The sequence below is a fragment of the Giraffa tippelskirchi genome, chromosome 5 (assembly GCF_054371585.1).
Source record: "Giraffa tippelskirchi isolate mGirTip1 chromosome 5, T2T-mGirTip1v1.2.pri, whole genome shotgun sequence".
Taxonomy (NCBI): domain Eukaryota; kingdom Metazoa; phylum Chordata; class Mammalia; order Artiodactyla; family Giraffidae; genus Giraffa; species Giraffa tippelskirchi.
Window position 1 is genome coordinate 85,149,569 of NC_137279.1, and position 20,765 is coordinate 85,170,333.

A 20,765-nucleotide genomic window follows, 5' to 3' on the forward strand; every position below is an offset into this window, starting at 1 on the left:
CAGGGGCTATGGGTTCAGTCCCACAGGCCTCAAGACCAAAGAACCAAACATAAAACAGAAACAATATTATAACAAATTAAATAAAGACTTAAAAAAAATACTTTATTGCTAAAAATTGCTAACCATCTTTTGACAGTGTGAGACAGAGTGAAAGTAGCTCCGTCATGTCCAACTCTGCGACCCCATATGCTATACATCCATGGAATTCTCCAGGCCAGAATACTGGAGTGGGTAGCCTTTCCCTTCTCCAGGGGATCTTCCCAACCCAGGGAATGAACCCAAGTCTCCCACATTGCCAGCGTATTTTTTACCAGCTGAGCCACAAGGGAAGCCCAAGAATACTGGAGTGGGTACCCTATCCCACCCTTCTCCAGCAGGTCTTCCTGACCCAGGAATCAAACCGGGGTCTTCTGCATTGCAGGCGGATTCTTTACCAACTGAGCTATCAAGGAAGATCTTTTTGAAAAACACAGTATCGGTGAAGCACAATAAAAGGAGGTAAACCTGTATTCCCAGAGCAATGAAAGAGTAAAATTTAAAACACTGGAACGCTGTTGGTTAGAAGACTCTTTTCCTGTCTCTAAGTTAGGAAAGAATAACACCTACTAGATAAAAATCATAGAGCAATGATGTTTACTCAGAAGCCGTAACACTGGCCTCTAGGAAACAGAATCCAAGTCATTATTTTTCAAAATTTTTCATCTCAGTGATGCATAGTTTCCTTCCATAAGAAAACATCCAAGTATTTATTTTAGATTCACTATCAACAAAGAATGATAACTTGTATATATAATACACTTGTATTTATAGCTTTATGAGGCATTTCATATGTACTCCTTAATTGTTCATTATAGTGATAACCCTCTCCTGGTATTGTTATTTCAGAAGCCCTCCAAGTTTGGAAACGACATGAGAAAAGAAGGGAGAAACGTTAGTTGCTATTCTCCAACTGGCTTCTCTACGAACCTTTTCTCCCAATATTTAAAAGCTGTAAAGGAAGGAAGACTTGAGGTAGGAGATAGATGGGCTCCAGGCTGAACAGTTTCTCCCCTGTGGACAGAAACTCCATAATAGCAGAAGCTTCACAAAAGCAGGATGATGGAGGAGGCTAGGCTATGCCCAGAGAAGAGATTTAAGACCACATATTCCTCATTGTCCTGGAGTAGGAAATGGCAAGCCACTCCAATATCCTTGCCTGGAAAATTCTATGGACAGAGGAGCCTGGCAGGCGGCAGTCCATAGAGTCTCAAAGAGTTGGACATGACTGTGTGACTAACACTTTCACTTTTCATTTTTGTCTCACTACTTTCCATCTTTGTGGGAATTCTTTTCTGCAAAACCAGAGCCTGGGCCTTGTCACTGACCACTGGTCTACTGGTTAGGATTTAGTGCTTTCACCACTGTGACCCGACCTCGGTCTCTGGTCAGCAACCAAAGCCACTGCAGGCCCAAGGCTTCTCAAGATCAGACTTGCATTTTAAACACTGAGATGTTGCTCAGAGAACTCACTTCTCTGATAAAAGGGGATAATTTGTTCTTCTAAGGTTGTACAACTGCACTGTCCAATTAGATCATGTGGTTTCAAGAGTTTATACATTCAGCTCTTTTCTGCATCCCTCCAGTGCCTACCCCCAAGGGGGGAGAAAGAGAGAGAGAACATACTATTGGCTTAATAATTCTTGTGAAACGCAGTGTTTAGTTTTCAGAATAGGGACAAGGGAAACCTACAACTGGCTGTCCTCTAGATTGTGTGTTTCTATCACAGAAATGTGAATGTTCTTTTAAAAGCAAGTGTGGATTGTGTTTCTTGCCAGCAGCCACAAGGTGAGTAGTGATCTACTTGGCCTACATAATAGCAGTCATTAGAGTAGTTTGAAATTTACCCAATTGTTATATATATATATGGGCTTCCCTGGTGGCTCAGATGGTAAAGAATTTGCCTGCAGTGCAGGAGACCCTGGGTTTGATCCTTGTTTCGGGAATATCCCCTGGAGAAGGGAATGGCAACCATTCTGGTATTCTTGCCTGGAGAATTCCATGGACAGAGGAGCCTGGTGGGCTACACTCCATGAGGTCACAAAGAGTTGGACACAATTGAGAGAGTAACACTTTCACTCTATACATACATGCTTGTATATGTCCTGCCACTCCAGGTGAAATAATATACATGTGTAATAGATATTTCATATCTCTATGTCCTGTTTCCCGTTCAGTCCTAGAATTGGATCTTGTGTATTTTCAGTGTTCAACAAATATTTGTCAAATCAGTCAGAAATGAAATGAAAGAAAGACAAACTTCAGTCTACAAACTTAACCATAGTAGACAGTAGTGGCAGTATTTTTTTTTCTCCAAAAAACCAAATGAACAGTTTCCAAGCAAAATCAATCTTGCTGATGTTCCTTAATGACTTAGCAATCAAAAATTTCCAGCTCAAAAAATAAGATAAAACAAAACATTAACTTTGCTGTTACAGATCCTTCAGAATAATTTATTCATCATAAATTCAAACATGATTGAATTGTGCTTTTATGAAACTTTTGGAAATGTATTTCATTCTGTTCTTTGTTCTGATTACACTTGTAGTAGGATGACATTCTCTTTCTCCCTTATTCCTTTTTCCTCTCCTCTGCCTGGTTCTGTGAAGAAAAAAAAGATTCAGATTTGGCTAGCATAACAAGTGAGAGTCAATATATCGAGAAAAAGAAATGTCCTGTCTTGTAAATACCATGATCTGAAGAATTTAAGGGTCAAAAAGCCTCCTCTGAAGATTCACAATACCAATCTGATGCCATCCATCAAGGATTGTTATTGTTCAGTCACTAAGTTGTGTCGACTCTTTGTGACCCCATGAACTGCAGCACGCCAGGGTTCCTTGTCCTGTCCTTCACTATCTCCCTCAGTTTGCTCAAACTCATGTCAACTGAGTCAGTAATGCCATACAATCATCTCATCCTCTGTCATCCCCTTCTTCTCCTGCCCTCAAGCTTTCCCAGCATCAGGGTCTTTTTCATTGAGTCAGCTCTTCCCATGAGGTGGCCAAACTATTGGAGATTCAGCTTCAGCATCAACCTTTCAAATGCATATTCAGGGTTGGTTTTCTTTCGGATTGACTGGTTTGATCTTGCTGTCCAAGGAATTTTCCAGCACCACAATTCAAAAGCATCAGTTCTTCAATGCTCAGCCTTCTTTATGGTCCAACTCACATCCTTACATGACTAGTGCAAAAAATCATAGCTTTGACTATACGAACCTTTGCTGGCAAAGTGATGTCTCTGCTTTATAATATGCTGTTCATCAAAGATGGAGACAGGGTATTTGCTTAAACCTTTGACATCTTGATGGTGTACCTGCAAAAGGGAGTGAAGTACCTGGGATTGGAGTGTGGATGGGCAGAAAAGGAAGAGAAAAAAAATGGAAAGAAGGCAGAGCAACATGCATATCTTGATCTGGGAAGCAGTATGATGTAATTAAGGTCAGATTCTCTGGAATCAGATGGCTAAGGTTGAATTTATCATCTTGTTAAATGAGGAAGATAGTCCTAAATTCAAAGAGTTATTTTAAGAATTAAGTGAATTATCCATGTAAATTTCTTAGAACAATAGGTGACAATTGAGCATTTTATAAATATTACCCATCATTATCTGAATCTGTTTCTTTTGAATTGGTGGGTATTTTGATGGGGAAAGAATGCAAGTATTTTGACCCCTCTTCTGGACTACATATATATGTTGGATCAGGTAACAAAAATTTCAGTTATGGTCCTAACTGACAATCCTGATTTTGCTTGGTTTCCAAATTCCCTACATAGCGCAGTGGTGACTTTAGTTTTCTCATTAACAGCAGACTATTCTGTGCTCATTCTATAGTTCTTTTCCAGGAAATAACTCAAGCTCCCTCCTTTTTTCAAATCTACATAATCTGTTTATTTAAGTTCACTAATGGAATAGATTTTCTATTTGCAGTTTTCAGTCATATTTTTTTACATAAAAATCTTGTGCTTCCTTTTCTAGTCTAAGTTCCATTAAAGCAAACACTCACAATATACGATCAAATTTTTTAAAGGCAGAACGTAACACTATATGTACAGGTTAACCCTTGTTGTTTACTGTAGTTGCCTCCAGAGTAAGATCATGGCAACTTTTGTGTACTTCTTTATACTCTTGAATATTTTCTACATCACCTAAATATGCTTAGATTACTTTGACAAATAATTAAAATATTACTTAAAATTTTGTGTCGTCTCCAAAATGAAAGTTATCTAAATTTTAAATGGAGAAATGAAACTAAAAAGAAGTACCTGGTTTCCCCTGAAACATATTCCCCAGATCATTAATGCTAGTGGTTTTACTGTCAACCTATGATTAAATGGTAAAAATAGATGATATCAATATGCTTAAAATGTTGTTTTATCAGAGTAATATGGCTGATAGAACCTGAACACATGTTATTTTCTCTTTCCTTATTAACATTTAGTCCGTATCACAGAGATTATTTATCAGTCCCACAAGTATGATAGTTATGCTACATTGGGTCTATTGACAACTCCAGATTTTTCAGAATAATGAGAAGGGGGAGATAGAAATCAGTCTAATCCTAAATGCCTTATAACATCAAAAATCATTTCCATTTGGATTTGGAAAGTAATTTTTTTGGTACATCTATGCCTTCCCCCCCCCTTGGAATTAGCAATACATTAAATAAAATAACGAAGCTGTACCAGCGATTGAGGTAGCAGAGAGTTCTTTGATTCAACAGAGGACCCTATCTTTTTTTAATGACCTGATTTCACTTTCTCAGAATGGATGCCCTGAAACTATTTGCACCACTAGGGATTCATCTGGTATCAAAGAAATCTTTTGATTCAGTTGGTTACGTCAATAAAATCCATGGGATGGGAAATAACAATTTGAACTCTTCTATTATTTTAAATTATTAAATTCCTGTGGTTGCCACTTACAAGCATAACTTTGTCCTTTTTTTTTTTTATCTCTAGTCTTAAACCCAAAGAATTCTATCCAAATGATGTTTCTTATTATAACAGTCATTTTCAGGACTGTATTTAATGGTGAGTAGAAGATTTCAGATTGGGCTGATATCATGGAATATCAAACAGACGCTTTCTTTAGTGAATATATGAAAAAGGAATCAAGAGAAGAATCTTTTTTGGTATTTGAAAGCCTATATTTTTCTCTTTCAATTATGGAAGCCCTGAAGTCTGAAATTTTTTAAGGATTTATTACTTTCCTCTCTGTGAGCTACAAGTATCTTATGGGCAACATACTTATATATGGATGTATTGCCATGAGAAACAAGAATATAACATTAATTTGATATTTATTACAAGAGAACAAATAAACCTTTGCTGGCAACAAATAAAGGTATAATTGAATCATGGCATCCGGTCCCATGACTTCATGGCAAATAGATGGGCAAACAGTGGAAACAGTGGCTGACTTTATTTTGGGGGGCTCCAGAATCACTGCAGATGGTGATTGCAGCCATGAAATTAAAAGATGCTTACTCCTTGGAAGGAAAGTTATGACCAACCTAGACAGCATATTAAAAAGCAGAGACATTACTCTGTCAACAATGGTCCATCTAGTCAAGGCTATAGTTTTTCCAGTAGTCACGTATGGATGTGAGAGTTGGACTGGGAAGAAAGCTGAGCACCAAAGAATTGATGCTTTTGAATTGTGGTGTTGGAGAAGACTCTTGAGAGTCCCTTGGACTGCAAGGAGAACCAACCAGTCCATCCTAAAGGAGATCAGTCCTGGGTGTTCATTGGAAGGACTGGTGTTGAAGCTGAAACTCCAATACTTTGGCCACCTGATGCAAAGAGCTGACTTATTGGAAAAGACCCTGATGCTGGGAAAGATTGAGAGCAGGAGGTGAAGGGGATGAAAGAGGATAAGACAGTTGGATGGCATCACCGACTCAGTGAACATGGGTTTGGGTAGACTCCGGCAGTTGGTGATGGACAGGGAGGTCTGGCGTGCTGCGATTCATGGGGTCACAAAGAGTCAGACACGACTGAGAGACTGAACTGAACTGGATTATTAGAAAGACATCTCTATAAATATATCAGGATGGCTTAGTAAGCTGTAAATAAATTTTATGCAGTATTTTAGAAAGAGTTTTACAGAGGAGATACTGATCAGATGTTGTTTGTAAGATTAAATATGAAATGGGATACACTTGCACAGAATCAGAAGATAATAGAATTATGTAATCAGCATTTTAGATCAAGAAGAGGTCTAAAAGTTCAACTAACTCCACCACAGTGTTTCAAAGTGTAAAATATAAAATTCAGAAAGATGGATTTTTCCAAGGTCTGAGTCAATAGCACAATTAAGTTTAATGTAACATAGTTATATTAAACACTTACAAAGATTAAAAAAAAATCCTTTCTTTGATCTGATTACCTACTATCTGATTGGAGAGCCATGCAATCTATGCATTCTCTAGATTTAAATATTGAGCATGGTATTATTGTAAGTACTAGGATAGAGGTAAAGAGAGTACCTAATATGGAGTTTCTGGAGAAGATGACACATAGATTAGCCAAACCAAGGATGATAGGAAGGGCATTCCAGGGAAAAGTAAACTATAGCAGCAAAGGGATAGGGTATTGCATATACAGGAAATAATGAGCAGAAAAATGTGGAGGCAGAAGGTGGCAAGAGCTCTGATAAGTAGGGACAAGGTCTTATAGGGCAACACTGACAGAACTTGGAAGCTTAATCTTTGAAACAGTAATATGGGGCATCCAGAGAGTTTTAAGCTTGAGAATATTTTGAATGTGAATTTATGTGATCTTCTGGTTATAGTATTAAAGAAAAGCAACTAATTAGGAAGTGTTTAGAGCAGTCTGAGCAAGTATTGATGAGGCCATGATCTAGCACAGCGATGAAACTGTAATATGCCAAGGTGATAAAACTAGAATATGCCAACCTAGAAATGCCAAAGAGAAGCAGTTCAAGAAATACAAGGAGGTAAAATTGTCAAGGGTGCGGAGTTTATGACTGCTTTCCAGTTTCCAACTTGGGTGGCTGCAGAGATGATGGTGCTTAAGTACTGGAATAGGAAAGGTTTGTTTGGAAATAAAAAACGAATTCAGTTTTGAAAGAGTGTGAGGTGCTTGTGGGACATCCAATTTGATGTGTAAAAAGATATGTGAATCTGTTCAGTTCAGTTCAGTCTCTCAGTCGTGTCCGACTCTTTCCAACCCCATGAATTGCAGCACGCCAGGCCTCTCTGTCCATCACCAACTCCCAGAGTCTACCCAAACCCATGTCCATCGAGTCGGTGATGCCATCCAACCATCTCATCCTCTGTCGTCCCCTTCTCCTCCCGCCCCCAATCCTACCCAGCATTAGGGTCTTCTCCAATGAGTCAACCCTTCGCATGAGGTGCCCAAAGTATTGGAGTTGCAGCTTCAACATCAGACCTTCCAATGAACACCCAGGATTGATCTCTTTTAGGATGGATTGATTGGATCTCCTTGCAGTCCAAGGGACTCTCAAGAGTCTTCTCCGACACCACAGTTCAAAAGCATCAATTCTTCGGTGCTCAGCTTTCTTCACCGTCCAACTCTCACATCCATACATGACCACTGGAAAAACCATAGCCTTGACTAGACGGACTTTTGTTGACAAAGTAATGTCTCTGCTTTTAAATATGCTATCTAGGTTGGCCATAACCTTCCTTCCAAGGAGTAAGCGTCTTTTAATTTCATGGCTGCAATCACCATCAGCAGTGATTTTGGAGCCCAGAAAAATGAAGTCTGACACTATTTCCACTGTTTCCCCATCTATTTCCCATGAAGTGATGGGACCAGATGCCATGATCTTAGTTTTCTGAACGTTGAGCTTTAAGCCGACTTTTTCACTCTCCTCTTTCACCTTCATCAAGAGGCTCTTTAGTTCTTCTTCACTTTCTGCCATAAGGGTGGTGTCATCCGCATATCTGAGGTTATTGATATTTCTCCCGGCAATCTTGATTCCAGCTTGTGTTTCTTCCAGCACAGCGTTTCTCATGATGTACTCTGCATATAAGTTAAATAAGCAGGGTGACAATATACAGCCTTGACGTACTCTGTACGTACTCTGTGAATCTGTAGTTCATGATAATCATTGGCCACCTGATGCGAAGAACTGACTCATTGGGAAAGACCCTGATGCTGGGGAAGATTGAAGGCAGGAGGAGAAGGGGACAACACAGGATGAGATGGTTGGATGGCATCACTGACTCAATGGACATGAGTTTGAGCAAGCCTCGGGAGTTGATGATGGACAGGGAGACCTGATGTGCTGCAGTCCATGGGGTCACAGAGAGTCAGACAGGACTGAGCAACTGAACTGAACTGAACTGATTTGAGAGTCATCAACATAAAGATCTTCGTTAATATTATTATTGTGGATGAGATAACTAAAGAGAGCACATAAATAATGAAGAATGTCTGACCCTGTTTAAAAATCTGTAAAATGTAAACACAGCTATTGAGAAATGATTAGAGAAGAAAAAGGGAGACTTGATGGAATAGATTATAACTGATAAAGGAGAGAGTTGAATTTCAAGAAGTGAGTGGTTAACAGTATCAAATGTTGCAGTGAGGGCTAGAGAGATAGGGCTTGAAAAGAATCATGGAATTTGGCCATAGGGTCATGTTTGGTAATCTTTGCCAAAATCATGGCATTGGAAATCAGATTATACAGTGGAAAAACAAATGATTCCATTGACTCCCAGTCCAGAGCTCTTTCCACTATACAATACTGTTATGAAGCTTTAAACTCTCTTTCGCTCATCAAAATTCATTTGCATATTATTATTCTTGCTATGCATTTTTTTGCTTAAATACAGAACTCTAATATAACCTCAGAGCTAATAGGGTGAGTAGGTCCTTTCTTTGACCTAAATGTATAGGTTCTACTGTGTCTGTTGCTTGAAAAAAAATAGAAGGGAAGGGCTTATAAGTCTCTATAGAGACTCTGTGCTTTTAAATTAATATAATTTCTAAAGAAAAGTTTTAATCTGTTTTCTGCCTTTATGGATCACAAAATGCTCATTTATCAGGATATTTAGAAAGGGTTAATAATAGATTTGGGGACTTCAAATTACAGTGACACACTGAAGGTCTGCCTTCAGGAAAAGCAGTGAATATAACAAGCAACCAAAAATTTAGAATAAAACTCCATCTTTAATAAACTGAAAAAAGGACATAAGGAAGCCTTAAAATATGTATGCAATTGATTCAACTTTGTAACATTTGGACAAATTAATGAGAAAGCTGTGGTGGAAATATTGAGGCTTATGCATTGGAAGATATATTGGAGGAATCCTATGAAAGAGGTTCTTGATGTCTTGTCTATCCAGAAGGCATATGAAAGAATTCAGTGGGTAGAATAGCTTCTCAGAAATCTCCCACTTGTAGTCACCAGCTGTAACATATAATCCAATGGCATGAACCAGTGTATAACCATTATTTTAAACATCTGCCAGGGTATAAATAAACTAGTAAATGGCATTGTCCTAACAGCTCATCTATGGTTCTTTAACTGAACCAATGAGACCAAGTAGTGTGGGTAAATAAGCAAGAAGTATGGGTTGAGGAGACAGGTAGAGGTTGGAGAATGTTTCTATAAAGACCAGGTCCAGATGAAGACTATAAAGAGAATAAAGCTGAAAGAACCATTCTTAAATTTTCTTTGACCTAGCCTTCCACACAGAGAAACTGCCTGGAGGTGAAGCAGAGTACAGTTGAGAAGGGAAAGAGCAACCACTTTGCAGCTGTGACTCCAAATCAGTAAATCTCTCCTCAGGGAACATGGGACATATACAATTTCACTCTGAACCATGTTGACTTTTTATTTGTCTCAGAGGAAAAAATTAAAATTGACACCAACGCATACATAGTCCACCAGCAGAGAGTGAATGATTTTTTGTCTTTTTTTTTTTTTTTTTTTGTCCGCACTGGTCTTTGTTGTGGCAACTGGGCTTTCTCTATCTGTGGCACACATGGGATTCTCTCATTGTGAAGCATGGGCTCTAGAGCACATGGGCTCAATGGTTGTGGTGTGTAGGCTTCTCTAGTTGGGGCTTGGGCTTAGTTCCCCTGTGGCATGTAGGGTCTTAGTTCCCTGACCAGGGATCAAAACTGTGTCCCCTACATTGGGAAGGCAGATTCTTAAAAGCTGGACCACAGGGAAGTCCCGAGTGAATGCTTTTATGCAGTGAAGTGTTTGAGTACAATATGACTAATCTTTGGCTAAACACTGAGTTATGCATATACAGTGGTGACCACTAGAACTACAAACTTAAAAAAAAAGACATCAGTGACCAGCATTTCAGGGAATCAGGCTCCACAAGTTTTTCCAGACAAGTTACTGAGCAAGCAGGACAATCACAACCATCACCAGGGAAAATCAGAATTCAGAGACACTACCTACAAGATATTATTTTAAAAACCTAACATTCAACAACAAAAAAATTGGAAGAGCTGAAAAGAAACAAGAAATTGTGGCCATATTTATGGAAAAATAGCAGTCAATATAAATTGCCTCTGAATGCCCCTATATGTTGGATTTAGCAAAGTCTTCAAAGTAACTATTATATGTATGTTCACAGAACTAAAGGAAACCATGTTTAAAGTATTAAAGGGAAGTATGATAGCATTAATTCAATGAATAGAGAATTTCAACAAAGCAAATTTATATAAAAAAAGGACCAAGTGAAAATCCTATAGTCAATATACTACTAAGCTATTTCATACAGATAAAAAGGTTTAATTTTGAATGAGTGAAAGCAAAAATCTAAGATATCAAAAATTTTAGGATGCAGCTCAAGTAATGCTGAAAGAGAATGTATATAGCTCTTGATAACCTATATCAGAAGGGAAGCAAGCTATCACATTAAAAAACTAAGCTTCTACCTTTAAAAGATTAGAAAAGTGGAATGTAAGTCAAAAGAAATAATGACAGAGAAGAAATCAGTAAATAGAAAAAAAAAGAATAAAGATAATTAATGAAATAAAAAAACAAAAAAAATTGGCCAATTCTTAGCTAGACTGTACCAGAAAATAAGAGAAGCACAGTTTACCAAAATCAAGAGTGAAAGAGGAGATATTACTTCTGATCCTAAAGAAATTTAAAGCATTGTAAGGAACTATCATAAACAATTTCATGCCAACAAATTAGACAACTTAAATGACATGGGCATTTCTAGAAAAGCATAAATTGGAAAATTTTAATTAATCTCTACCAAGTAAAGACATTGAATTAGTACTTAAAACTTTTCCTACAAAGTAAAACTCAGAGCCAGATTACTTATATCTGGTTATTCTGTTCCACTCTAGCAAATGTTTAAATAAGAAATGTATAATAAATTATATAATCTATAATAAATTCAGAAAACAAACAGTGAGAGGGAGCATTTTCCAGCTCACCTATGAATACTATTGCTATAATACTGAATCCAGACAAAGATATCAAGAGGAAAGAAAACTACCTACCAAATATCTCATGAACAAAGACATGAAAGTCTTTAATTAAATGTTGGCAAACCAAATTTGCAACATATAAAATGCACTATATACCATGACCAAGTGGAATTAGAAAAAACAGTGTGTTATAACACATTAATAGAATTAAGGACCCCAAATGCAAGACTACCTCAATAAATGCAGACAAATCATTTGACAACACTGAATACCTACTGATGATAAAAACCTCTCAACAAATAAGAGTAGATCGGAAATACTACAATTGACGTTGCAGGAAAATTTGGGTGTGATTTAAAAAAGTTCTAAGGCTGTAGTGATGGTTGAAAATCTCTATAAATTTACTATCAAACTGTATACTTACTAGTAGGCTAGTTTCATAACCCTTAAATTATACTCCAATAAAGTTATTCCAGAAAATGTTTTAAAAACCCTTGAGGAATGACAAAGACCAAGGTCTCTGTGCAAGTCTGACTTTGTATATTTAGACAAAGACTGAGTTGCATAATGATTATTTTTCCTTCTTGTCTGACTTGATTAACTCTGCTTTCAATAGTAAGAGTTTATGGGAAATTTAGATCCTTAATTCCCTAAAGGACTTTTGACTTTTCTGTTGTCTTCAGAAGAGAAACATCCAGATAACAGAGGCACCAGTTTCATTAATGATGAAAACTGTAGAACTTTTTAAAATTTTAAGACAGATTGTCAGTAGTTCTATTTATTTGCTCAATAAACTTTCTTTTCAACAGGCGAGTTCACTTTCTGAAGCCCCCGTAGAATAAATTCACTATAGGACTATGTCTTAGCCAGTTTGAGCTGCTGTACCTGAGGCTTCCCCGGTGGTGCTAGTGATAAAGAATCTGCCTGCCAATGCAGGAGACAAAAGAGACATGGGTTTGATCTCTGTGTTGGGAAGATTCCCTGGAAGAGGAAATGGCAACACACTCCAGTATTCTTGCCTGGAGAATCCATGGACAGAGGAGCCTGGTGGACTCCAGTCCATGCGAACATGATTGAAGTGATTGAGCATGCACACACTAACTGACTACTGGGTGGTTTAAGCAAAACCATTTATTTCCCACTCTTCTAGAGGCTGGGAAGTCCAAGACCAAGGAGCTGACAGATTCAGTTCCTACTGAGAGCCCTGTTACCAGTTTGCAGGATGAATCCCAAGCTGGAATCAAGATTGTAGGGAGAAATATCAACAACCTCATATATGCAGATGTGCTCATAATCAGTCGTGTCTGACTCTTTGCGACCCTATAGACTGTAGCCCACCAGGCTTCTCTGTCCATGGGATTTTCCAGGCAAGAATACTGGAGTGGGTTGCCATTTCCTGCTTCACAGATATGCAGATGATACCACTCTAATGGCAGAAAGTGAAGAGGATCTAAAGAACCTCTTGATGAGGGTGAAAGAGGAGAGTGAAAATGCTGGCTTAAAACTCAACATTCAAAACACTAAGATCACAGCATCTGGTCCCATCACTTCATGGCAAATAGATGGGGAAGCAATGGAAACGGTGGCCAATTTTATTTCTTAGCCTCCAAAATCACTGAGATGGTGACTGTAGCTACGAAATTAGAAGATGCTTTCTCCTTGGAAGAAAACCTATGACAAACCTAGACAGCATATTAAAAAGCAGAGACATCACTTTGCCAACAAAGCTCTGTAGAGTCAAAGCTATGTTTTTTCCAGTAGTCATGTATGGATGTAGAGTTGGACCATAAAGATGGCTGAGTACCAAAGAATTGATGCTTTAGAATTGTGGTGCTGGAGAAGACTCTTGAGAGTCCCTTGGACTGCAAGGAGATCAAACCAATCAATCCTAAAGGAAATCAACTCTGCATATACACTGGAAGGATTGATGCTGAAGCTGAAACTCCAATACTTTGGCCACCTGATGCTAACAGCTGACTCATTAGAAAAGACCCTGATGCTTGGAAAGATTGAGGGCAGGAGGAGAAGAGGGCAACAGAGAATGAGATGGTTAGATGGCATCACTGACTCAATGGACATGAGTTTGAGCAAACTCTGGGAGATGGTGAAGGACAGGAAAGCTTGGCGTGCTGCAATTCTTGGGGTTACAGAGTCAGACATGACATAGCAACTGAACAACAACAACAACAACCTTTTGCTATATCCTAATATGGCAGAGAGGGTTCATTGATCTGGTGTCTCTTGATATGAGAAATAATTATATTCATGGGGGTTCTTTTATGACTTAATTACCTCCCCAAAATGCCATCTCCAAATACTCACATTGGGGATTAAGGCTTCAGATACAAATTTTGGGGGCACACAGAATTATAACAGGCTATAATGTCCTTGTGAACAGTTTAGGTAAGAAAAAAGAACTGTGTCAAGAATTCAAAGATCTCTGAGTGGTTAGGGGGAGTAACTCCAATCACATACATAATAATTTTATGCAGTCACAAAATTGTAAGTAGAATTTATTGGTAAATACTTACTCTTTAGTGTTTAATAATATAGGCCTCCTATTTTTATTGCTGTATTTGAGATTATGTCCCCTTTTCCAGTAGGACTTGACAGAGTCAAATATGTCAAAATAAGTGGTTCATTCACTCAATTCATTAAGGGGAAAAGAAAGGTCATTCTAGGGAAGTAAAGCAGTCAAGTCAGTTTTCTATGCATGCAGATTGGAGGTTAAATAACATTTTTTATCTTCTACATATAGTTATCCCTCTGTATCCAATGGGGATTCTTTTCAGGACCACCCGTGGATACCAAAATTTATCGATGTTCAAGTCCCTTATAAAAAATGGCATAGTGTTTGCCTATAACCCATGCAGATTCCCCCATATACTTTAAATCATCTCTATTAATTCAGTTCAGTCGCTCAGTCGTGTCCGACTCTTTCCAACCCCATGAATTGCAGCACGCCAGGCCTCTCTGTCCATCACCAACTCCCAGAGTCTACCCAAACCCTTGTCCATCGAGTCGGTGATGCCATCCAACCATCTCATCCTCTGTCGTCCCCTTCTCCTTCTGCCCCCAATCCTACGCAGCATTAGGGTCTTTTCCAATAAGTCAACTCTTCGCATGAGGTGGCCAAGGTATTGGAGTTTCAGCTTCAACATTAGTCCTTCCAATGAACACCCAGGATTGATCTACTTTAGGATAGATTGATTGGATCTCCTTAATACCTTAAACAATGTAAATTCAACATATACATGCATATGAAATATTTGTAAATTCAACATAAGTGCTACGTAAATAGTTGACCATACAAGGCAAATTCAAATTTTGCTCTTTGGGACTGAAAACATTTTTCTCCAAATATTTTTGATCCATAGTTGATTGAATCCATAGGTGCAGAGTCCACAGATACAGAGGGCTGACTATGATAGTTCAGAAAGAGCATGAAGGTGGTCCAGTGGTTAAGAAATCTGCCTTCCAGGGAAGAGGATGCAGGTTTGATTCCTGGTCAGGGAACTAAGATCCCATATGCCACAGTGCACTACAACTGCTGAGCCTGGGCACCACACAAAAGATGTTGCATGCCTCAACGAAAATTCTGTGTGCCACAACTAAAACCCAGTGCAGCCAAAAAGAAATAGTGAAATATTTTTTAGAAAAAGAAGAAAGAAAGAAACAACATGAAACAGAAGTCAATGGTAAACCAGAAATCAGAAAACTGTGAGGCTGTATTCCATTTTTTTTTTACCAATAACTGATTCTGGCATTTAAAAATCTTCAGTTATCTTTTTTCACTATATATTAAATGGAATTAATAGTAACATAATGGTTGTATGGTGGGGCTTCACAGGTGGTGCTTGTGGTAAGGAATCTGCCTGCCAATGCAAGAGAAGCAAGATGAGGTTTCCATCCCTGGGTCAGGAAGATCCCCTGGTGTAGGAAATGGCAACCTGCTCCAGTATTCTTGCCTGGAAAATTCCATGGACAGAGGAGCCTGGCAGGCTACAGTCCATGTGGCTTGCAAAGAGTCTAAGTGACTAAGCAGCTGAACAAGAGAGTTGTATGGTGCTCCTCTGATGATAAAATGAAAAAGTTAATATGTAACCAAAGTTAACAAACATGTCTCCAGTCCCTGTAGCTCTAGGGTGCATATAAATAAAGTAATATTAATATTCAGTTCAGTTCAGTTAAGTTGCTCAGTCGTGTCCGACTCTTTGAGACCCCATGAATTACAGCACGCCAGGCCTCTCTGTCCATCACCAACTCCCGGAGTCTACCCAAACCCATGTCCATCGAGTCGGTGATGCCATCCAACCATCTCATCCTCTGTCGTCCCCTTCTCCTCCCGCCCCCAATTCTAACCAGCATTAGGGTCTTTTCCAATGAGTCAACTCTTCGCATGAGGTGGCCAAAGTATTGGAGTTTCAGCTTCAACATCAGACCTTCCAATGAACACCCAGGATTGATCTCTTTTAGGATGGATTGATTGGATCTCCTTGCAGTCCAAGGGACTCTCAAGAGTCCTCTCCAACACCACAGTTCAAAAGCATCAGTTCTTCGGCACTCAGCTTTCTTCACCGTCCAACTCTCACATCCATACATGACCACTGGAAAAACCATAGCCTTGACTAGACGGACTTTTGTTGGCGAAGTAATGTCTCTGCTTTTAAATATGCTATCTAGGTTGGCCATAACCTTCCTTCCAAGGAGTAAGCGTCTTTTAATTTCATGGCTGCAATCACCATCAGCAGTGATTCTGGAGCCCCCCAAAATAAAGTCTGACACTGTTTCCACTGTTTCCCCATCTATTTCCCATGAAGTGATGGGACCAGATGCCATGATCTTAGTTTTCTGAACGTTGAGCTTTAAGCCAACTTTTTCACTCTCCTCTTTCACCTTCATCAAGAGGCTCTTTAGTTCTTCTTCACTTTCTGCCATAAGGGTGGTGTCATCCACATATCTGAGGTTATTGATATTTCTCCCGGCAATCTTGATTCCAGCTTGTGTTTCTTCCAGCGCAGCGTTTCTCATGATGTACTCTGCATATAAGTTAAATAAGCAGGGTGACAATATACAGCCTTGACATACTCCTTTTCCTATTTGGAACCAGTCCGTTGTTCCATGTCCAGTTCTAACTGTTGCTTCCTGACCTGCATACAGGTTTCTCAGGAGACAGGTCAGATGGTCTGGTATTCCCATCTCTTTCAGAATTTTCCACAGTTTATTGTGATCCACACAGTCAAAGGCTTTGGCATAGTCAATAAAGCAGACATAGATGTTTTTCTGGGACTCTCTTGCTTTTTCGATGATCCAGCGGATATTGGCAATTTGATCTCTGGTTCCTCTGCCTTTTCTAAAACCAGCTTGAACATCTGGAAGTTCACGGTTCACGTATTGCTGAAGCCTGGCTTGGAGAATTTTGAGCATTACTTTACTAGCATGTGAGATAAGTGCAATTGTGCGGTAGTTTGAGCATTCTTTGGCATTGCCTTTCTTTGGGATTGGAACGAAAACTGACCTTCCCGAATTTACCTGCCTTAAGGTCCCAAACTGATTCAGGACAATATAGCTCCAACCCAAGTCAAGGAATCTTACTCTCAGGAATCCTCAGGGATAATTTTACTTATCTTTTTCTGTCCTCACCTCATTCTCACTGTCTGCACTTGTTTGGGATCCCTCACTATTGCCTTGACTGCTAGTTTCGTGTGCTTTCAAACCCTTCATGTGCTTGAAAACTCAGTCCCCTTTAGTTTTCATGGTTTTCCAAGAAACATGCCAAATTCTTTGGAGCAATGAGTAGTTCTTTTTCCCATATCTGCATCACATTGTTGCCTGGGCCTCAATAGCACTTTGTGGGCCTCAAATTTCTCTGTTTCTCATAAAGATGGCCTTTTAGTGCTTTTCCTAGTCCTTTATTTCTAATAGGTGTCAGTTCTTTTTCTGGGCCTGTTAGGAATACACACACCATCTTTTAATTTCCTCAGGCATGGAGCGCACAAAGTTCACTTCAAAATTCCCTTATTTCAAGCATATCGAGATACGCAGGTGGATACTTGGGTATTTTCATTCCCATATGTGTACAAAACAGGGAGCTCAGCTTGGTGGTCTCTGATGACCTTAAAGGGATGAGATGCGGGTAAGTGGGAAGGAGGCTCAGGAGAGATGGGATATATGTATGCTTAATGCTTATTCGTGTGGTTGTAAAGCAGAAACTAACACAACACTGTAAAGCAATTATCCTCCAATTTCAAACATTTGACAAAAGGAAAAAAGACAGCCAAATTAATTTCTAGGATAAGTTTGAATGTGACTCTGTCACATGATAAACAATGTTGATATGAAATATGTGAAGTCAGTGAATGGACAGAGAACCTTCTTGGATTATCCCAACCAGAACAGATTTCTCCTCTGTAATCCTGTAGTGCCTTTTTTTCTTACATCCCTCCAGCCCTGATATGTTGAAAAGATATATATATATATATATATATATTCAGTTCAGTCACTTAGTTGTGTCCGACTCTTTGCAACCCCATGAACCGCAGCACGCCAGGCCTCCCTGTCCGTCACCAACTCCCAGAGTCCACCCAAACCCATATCCATTGAGTTGGTGATGCCATTCAACCATCTCATCCTCTGTCATCCCCTTCTCCTCCTGCCCTCAATCTTTCCCAGCATTATCCAGACTGAAAGTAACTGGAGGCAAGGATTGGACTCCTTGATCTAATATACCACTATGCTGAGCATAGAACCTTGAATAAATACAAACACAGGTGATCAAACTTAGATGCTCTTCTCAAGCACTAGCCCAATTTCATAGTAACCCTTTCCCACATGTAACCACAAGAATACACACTCATAACTATTTCTTAGACTTTAAATATTCCCAGAAACTGTAGTAATGCCACACATTTGTATAGAACTTTAAAAAGCATTTAGTTTCCAAGAGTAATTTATCTCTTTATCTTCCTTTGGTTCTCTCCAGAGATACATTTCTGGTTTCTCCATCCCTTTTAGAACTGCAGGAGATGCTCCAAGGGGCTAGTACAAAGAACAGAGTTCTGGAAGTCTGGAGACTCTGGTCCTAGTCACAAATCTTTTGCTACTAATGTACGTGACTTTCTTCTACCAGTGAAAATGCACCTGAAATTTGTTTCATCATATATGGATAATATAGCAGACACAGAAATGATTGTCATGAAGGAAGAAGTTGACACTCACAGTTTCTTAGAAACAGGATACATAGCACAACATGCTGGGCTGCTGCTGCTAAGTCACTTCAGTCGTGTCCGACTCTGTGCGACCCCATAGACGGCAGCCCACCTGGCTCCCCCATCCCTGGGATTCTCCAGGCAAGAGTACTGGAGTGGGTTGCCATTTCCTTCTCCAGCACAACATGCTGTACCACATGGGAAATTCCCAGTTTGGGCAGGAGGCAGAAGGAGATTCCTAGTTTGGGGGGAGGTAGATTAAAAGGCCATAGGAGATGGCACAGCCCACGGCCTTTATTGGGATTCTCACAGGAAGGAAGTATTGAAGTTTCAGCTTAAGCATCAGTCCTTCCAATGAATGCTGCTGCTGCTGCTGCTAAGTCACTTCAGTCGTGTCCAACTGTGCGACCCCATAGACAGCCCACCAGGCTCCCCCATCCCTGGGATTCTCCAGGCAAGAACACTGGAGTGGGTTATCATTTCCTTCTCCAATGCATGAAAGAGAAAAGTGAAAGGGAAGTCACTCAGTCGTGTCCGACTCCTAGCGACCACATGGGTCGCCTACCAGGCTCCTCCATCCATGGGATTCTCCAGGCAAGAGTACTGGAGTGGGCTGCCATTGCCTTCTCCGCTTCCAGTGAATATTCAGGACCAATTTCCTTTAGGATGGACTGATTTGATCTCCTTTCAGTCCAAGGGATTTGAAACTCCAATGCTTTGGCCACCTGATGTGAAGAATTGACTCATTGGAAAAGACCCTGATGTTGGGAAAGATTGAAGGTGGAAGGAGAAGGGGACGACAGAGGATGAGATGGTTGGATGGCATCACCGACTCAATGGATGTGAGTTTGAGCAAGCTTCGGGAGTTGGTGATGGACAGGGAGACCTAGCGTGCTGCAGTCCATGGGGTCGCAAAGAGTCAGACGTGACTAAGTGACTGAACTGAACTGAACTGACAGGAAGGAATAAGTGAGGCAGCATAGACATGTGAATTAAATTTAGGATTGGGTAGTTAAAATAATTTCAGAGAGCTTGTACTATAAAGGTGGTTTCTAGTTCTGTACCAGAGTAATTTAGGGTAGAGGGAATCTTGGTGTGTGAGAGTTTGATACAGGAGAGAGTTAGAATTGGGAGCTCTGGATTTGTTGGTTTATGTATCAAAAGCATGCACACGGGGGAGCCACATGCTCTCTCTAAGAATTAGCTAGCCCTAGGAGGGGCAGTGACTCCAATATCAAGGCTTCAATTGCAAGAGCATCAAGAATATAGAAAATAGAAAATAAAATCAATGCAGACATTATTTGAGTTGCTTCAACTCTCAGGACCTCAGTTTCCTTGTCTGTAAAATGAAACTATTGAATAAAGCAGCCTTGATCTCTCTCTAATATTCTCTGACTATGAGAAAAAAAATCTCTTGGCTCTGCATAAGGTAGTTCAAGCTTCTTCTTATGCTAGTTCTGATCAAACTGTGGCTATAGTTCAAACTGTAACAACTATAGTTCAAACTATGGCTCTATCTCATGTAGAAGCTATGTTTGTGTTTGAATAACTGTACTTTTAGAAAAGAAGATAAGCCTAATTACTCTAGCACTGAAACATTTTATGTCTCATTTACACATTGTTTTCCTTAATAGGAGCTGAGCAGATAAAAGTTTGAGTTACCTAGTAAAACCATGAAACCTTAGGTGTCAGACAAACCTCATTCAAATTTACTAGAATAGTGAGGACCAGTTGGATCAGATAAGATATAGTTCAATTCAGTTGCTCAGTCACATCTGACTCTTTGCGACCCCATGGACTACAGCACGCAAGGCCTCCCTGTCCATCACCAACTCCTGGAGTTTACCCAAACTCATATCCATTGAGTCGGTGATGCCATCCAACCATCTCCTCCTCTGTCATCCCCTTCTTCTCCCACCCCCAATCCTTCCCAGCATCAGGGTCTTTTCCAATGAGTCAACTCTTCGCATGAGGTGGCCAGAGTATTGGAGTTTCAGCTTCAACATCAGTCCTTCCAATGAACACTCAGGACTGATCTCCTTTAGTATGGACTGGTTGGATCTCCTTGAAGTCCAAGGGACTCTCAAGAATCTTCTCCAACACCACAGTTCAAAAGCATCAA

At 39.6% G+C, this 20,765-nt stretch overlaps 1 long non-coding RNA gene across 1 annotated transcript in view; it reads left to right on the forward strand.

Annotated features, from left to right (window-relative positions):
• Positions 1–854: 854 nt before the first annotated feature.
• LOC145507412 (uncharacterized) overlaps positions 855–20,765 on the forward strand; it is a 29,697-nt gene continuing 9,786 nt past the window's right edge. Inside the window, exon 1 of the long non-coding RNA XR_014054839.1 lies at positions 855–1,011. This is a non-coding gene — a long non-coding RNA (uncharacterized LOC145507412). The remainder of the gene's footprint in view (positions 1,012–20,765) is intronic.